Source organism: Scyliorhinus canicula, chromosome 29, assembly GCF_902713615.1.
Source record: "Scyliorhinus canicula chromosome 29, sScyCan1.1, whole genome shotgun sequence".
Lineage (NCBI taxonomy): Eukaryota > Metazoa > Chordata > Chondrichthyes > Carcharhiniformes > Scyliorhinidae > Scyliorhinus > Scyliorhinus canicula.
The window spans coordinates 11,194,400-11,199,973 of record NC_052174.1 but is presented as its reverse complement, the minus strand read 5'-3'; positions in this window follow the sequence as shown (position 1 = coordinate 11,199,973).

Here is a 5,574-nt window from a genome sequence, read left to right as displayed (position 1 = left end):
ACCATCTGAAGCCTCTCTGACCTACACTATTCCATTTTCATCCATATGTCTATCCAGTGACCACTTAAATGCCCTTAAAGTTGGCGAGTCTACTACTGTTGCAGGCAGGGCGTTCCACACCCCTACTACTCTCTGAGTAAAGAAACTGCCTCTGACATCTGTCCTATATCTACCACCCCTCAATTTAAAGCTATGTCCCCTCGTGTTGGTCATCACCATCCGAGGAAAAAGACTCTCACTGTCCACCCTATCTAACCCTCTGACTATCTTATATGTCTCTATTAAGTCACCCTTCTCCTCTCTAACGAAAACAACCTCAAGTCCCTGAGCCTTTCCTTGTAAGACCTTCCCTCCATACCAGGCAACATCCTAGTAAATCTCCTCTGAACCCTTTCCAAAGCTTCCACATCCTTCCTATAATGTGGTGACCAGAACTGCACGCAGTACTCCAGGTGCGGCCGCACCAGAGTTTTGTACAGCTGCAACATGGCCTCGTGGCTCCGAAACTCAATCCCCCTGCTGATAAAGGCTAGCACACCATATGCCTTCTTAACCGCCCTATTAACCTGGGTGGCAACTTTCAGGGATTTATGTACCTGGATGCCGAGATCTCTCTGTTCATCTACACTACCAAGAATCTTGCCATTAGCCCAGTACTCTGCATTCCTGTTACTCCTTCCAAAGTGAACCACCTCACACTTTTCCGCATTAAACTCCATCTGCCACCTCTCAGCCCAGCTCTGCAGCTTATCTATGTCCCTCTGTAACCTATAACATCCTTCAGCACTATCCACAACTCCACCGACCTTCGTGTCATCTGCAAATTTACTAACTCATCCTTCTACACCCTCTTCCAGGTCATTTATAAAAATGCCAAACAGCAGTGGCCCCAAAACAGATCCTTGTAGTACACCACTAGTAACTGAACTCCAGGATGAACATTTGCCATCAACCACCACCCTGTGTCTTCTTTCAGCTAGCCAATTACTGATCCAAACCGCTAAATCACCTTCAATCCCAGAGGGTAACAGATTTTGACATCTACAATTCTCGCCCTGTGCATTCTTCTCGTGCTCACACATTCCCAGTTGTCTCCAGAATAATCTGACTTTCCTTCCCAGAGCCCCTTTCCCCTCACCCTGCACCCCAATTGCCTGTCACGCAGGTCACGGCCGACACGAAGGAGTCGAACGCGACGTTTCTGGATGGTCGGACAATATTGCCGAGAAGCTGCCTCCCATTGGTGGAAACTGCGACCGCTTCAAATGGGAAAGAAGCAACAGTCCGATCAGTCGGTTGGAGTTTGCTTGGTGCATTAATCGCCGCTTCGCAATAACCCCTCATTTGCAATCATGTCGATCCCTGAGCTTTTCCTGTATCAAACCGGGAGTTCAGGACGTGAGAAGCAGGTGAGGTGATGGACAGACAGGAAGCGGGAAGGAGGAGGCTCACAGTGACAATGATCCTGGCAGTGACTCGGACACTGGACAGAAACCCCAATATTTTAGGAAGGATGTGGAAGCTTTGGGAAAAAGGTGCAAAGGAGATTTACCAGGATGTTGCCTGGAATGGAGAGTAGGTCTTACGAGGAAAGGTTGAGGGTGCGAGGCCTTTTCTCATTAGAACAGAGAAGGATGAGGGGCGACTTGATAGAGGTTTATAAGATGATCAGGGGAATAGATAGACAGTCAGAGACTTTTTTCCCCGGGTGGAACAAACCATTACAAGGGGACATAAATTTATGGTAAACGGTGGAAGATATAGGGGGGGTATCAGAGGTAGGTTCTTTACCCAGAGAGTAGTGGGGGCATAGAATGCACTGCCTGTGGAAGTAGTTGAGTCGGAAACGTTAGGGACCTTCAAGCGGCTATTGGATAGGTACATGGATTAGGGTAGAATAATGGAGTGTAGATTAATTTCTTCTTAAGGGCAGCACGGTAGCATTGTGGATAGCACAGTGGCTTCACAGCTCCAGGGTCCCAAGTTAAATTAAAACAAACCTTATTACTGACACAGTATTAAAATATCTTTAATATCACACCAAACAATGGCTGATAATTACCCCTTAAACAATGCTAATTGATACAGCGATGCAATCACCCTTAACTGCTATCTTTATTCCCACTCAAGCAACAAAAACAAAATCTCAGCTCTCAATCCACTTTCAAATGCAGCTAGCACTCAGGAATAGCTGCTGTACAGAGATGTCTGGATACTCTACTTTGAGAGAGATAGATCTCCTTGACACTGCTTTGAAGAAAAGATCTGAATCCTGTCAGACTCATGCAGAAACTCTGGCTGCTTCTGAAGCTGTTTCAGCTTGCTTCACCTCACCTTCTAACCGTACCCTTCTGAACTGCTTTGGAAAGAAACTGTGAATCCACCTACAGACATATCTTTTAACTAAATTGAAATGCTTGACACCTGCTCACAGCTCCAACTAACACTTCTTTTTCTGCAAAATGCCTGGTTTCTCCCAGGAATTACATCATCTTACCTAGCTGAAATCTAATTGAATCCCTTAATCGAACAATATTCCATTAGTTCACGCTTTTTGGATGGTTTCATTGCATCCCTGGCTCCCAAACTTTTTCAACCCTGATTTATTTAAAAACACTACCAACCCAGGCTTTTACCCTTACAACACCATATATCTACAATACATTATGAATGAAAGTCCTACATTCATCACACCTCCCCCTTAAAAGAAGGACCAGCAATATAAAAAGATGGCTTCATTTTTCTCGTCTTTTAACCCTAAACATTGTTCATTAGTAAACACAACTATATTTAAACAAACTTTATTACTAACACAGTATTAATATATCTTTAGCATTGCACACCAAATAGGTTACAATTACCCCTTAAACAATGCTAATTGATATAGTGATACAATAACCCTTAACTGCTATCTGTATTCTCACTCAAACAAGACCATCTCAGCTCCCAAACCATATAATAATAATCTTTATTATTGTCACAAATAGGCTTACACTGCAATGAAGTTACCGTGAAAAGCCCCTAGTCGCCACATTCTGGCTCTGCTGCACAGGAGGGCAGGAAAAAGAGTGGCAGAGCCTTAGTGATAGAGCACTCGATGGTAAGGGGAATAGTCAGGCTTTTCTGCGGACGCAATCGAGACTCTAGGATGGCATATTGCCTCCCTGGTGTAAGGGTCAAGGATATCCCGGAGTGACTGAAGGTCATTCTGGAGGGGGAGGGGTGCCAGCTGTTGTGGTGCAGATTGGCACCAACACAATAGGTAAAGAACATGATGAGGTCCTACAAGCTGAATTCAGGGAGTTGGGCATCAAACTAAAAAGTGGGACCTCAAAGGCAGTAATCTCAGGATTGCTACCAGTGCCATGAGCTCGTCAGAGTAGGATTGACAGGATAGATAAGACATGGCTTGAGAGATGGTGCAAGAGGGAGGGATTCAAATTCCTGGGACATTGGAACCGGTTCTGGGGGAGGTGGGACCAGTACAAACTGGACGGTCTACACCTGGGCAGGACTGGAACCTAGGGGGAGTGTTTGCTAGCACTGTTGGGGAGGGGTTAACTTAATGTGGCAGGGGGATGGGAACCGATGCAGGAAGTCAGAGGGAATTAAAATGGGGACAGAAACAAAAGGCAGTAAGGGGAGAAGTGAAAGACAGAGAAACCAAGTCACAAATCAAAAAGGGCCACAGTACAGAGTACAGAGACTGTGGAGAACTCACTGAATGGGTTCAGTACGGCTAAGAGACATAAAACACAGGGAGAATGCACAAAACATGACCGGACAGATGGTCTGAGAAAGCAGAGCAGAGAGCAAGGGAAGTCTAGATTAAACTACATTAATTTCAATGCAAGAGGCGACACGAACAAGGGAGGTGAACTCAGGTCACGGATAGATACATGGGACTGGGATACTATAGCGATTACTGAAACATGGCTAAAGGAGGGGCAGGACTGGCAGCTCAATGTTCCGGGGTACAGATGCTATCGGAAAGATAGAACAGGAGATAGGAGAGGAGGGGGAGTTGCGTTTTTGATTCGGGACAGCATCACGGCAGTACAGAGAAAGGATATATCTGAGGGTTCGCCCACTGGGTCTATATGTTTAAAACTGAAAAATAAGAAGGGAGCGATCAGCTTGATAGAATAGGCCCCCAAATAGTCAGCAGGAATGTTGAGGAACAAATATGTTAGATAGCTGCCAGGAAAATAGGGTGGGAATGGTTGGGGACTTTAATTTTCCCAACATTAACTGGGACAGCCACAGCACTAGGGGTTTGGATGGAGAGAAATTTGTTGAGTGTATTCAGGAAGAATTCCTCATTCAATGTGTGGATGGCCTGACCAGAGAGGGGGCAAAACCTGACCTCCTCTTGGGGAATAAGGAAGGGCAGGTGACGGACATGTTAGTGAGGGATCACTTTGGGACCAGTGACCATCATTCCATTAGTTTTAAGATAGCTGTGGAGAACGATAATTCTGGCCCAAAGGTTAACATTCTAAATTGGGGAAAGGCCAATTTTGATGGTTATGGGGCAGTTGACTGGGGGAGCCTGTTTACAGGCAAGGGGATAGCTGGTAAGTGAGAGTCATTCAAAAAGGTGTTAACTAGAGTTCAGGGTTAGCACATTCCTCTTAGAGTGAAGGGTAAGGCTGGTGGAACCCTGGATGACTCGGGATATTGAGGCCATGGTCAAAAGGATGAAGGAGGCATATGACATGCATAGGCAGCAGGGATCAAATGGATCCCTTGAAGAGTATAGGGCTTGTCGGAGTAGAGTGAAGAGAGAAATCAGGAAGGCAAAAAGGGGACATGAGATTGTCTTTACAGATAAGGCACAGGAAAATCCAAAGAGCTTCCACAGATACATAAAGGACAAAAGAGTAACTAGGATAGGGAGTTGCGGAGAGTTACAGAACAAAGCGATCGAGGAGTATAAGGTTTGAGTTATCAGGAGAGGATGGATAGACAGGGACTTGTTTCTCTGGAGCACAGGAGGCTGAGGGGTAAACTTATAGAGGTCTATAAAATAATAGGGGACATAGATGAGGCGGATAGTCCAGCCCTTTTCCCAAACGTAGAGGAGTCGGAAAGTAGAGGGCATAGATTTAAGACGAGAGGGGAGAGATACAAAGTGTCCAGAGGAGCGGTTTTTTGACGAGGGTGGTGAGTGACTGGAACGAGCTGCCAGAGGCAGTAGTAGGGGCGAGTGCAATTTTGTTTTTTATTCTATATATAAGCCACAGTTTATATATAGACAGTTATATGTGAAAGTTGGTATAGAGGGATATGGGCCAACTGTGGGTAATGGAGACCAGGTTTGTGTTAAAAACGGAGCGGCATGGACCTCATGCTCCAGTTCAGGTCATTTCACCTCCTTCCCCCTCATTACAGTCACGCCAATTCCGTGTAAACTCTTGGCCAACGCAGTGATGGACGTCACTCATTTACGCCGAAGATTTCAACATCTTTCAACGTTAATTTGCCTTCGGAGCGTCCGGAGTTTAGCCGTTGTTTGGAAGGAAGTTCGGAGGTCAGATCTGAGAAATGGAAAGGGGGTTGATGTGAAGAGGT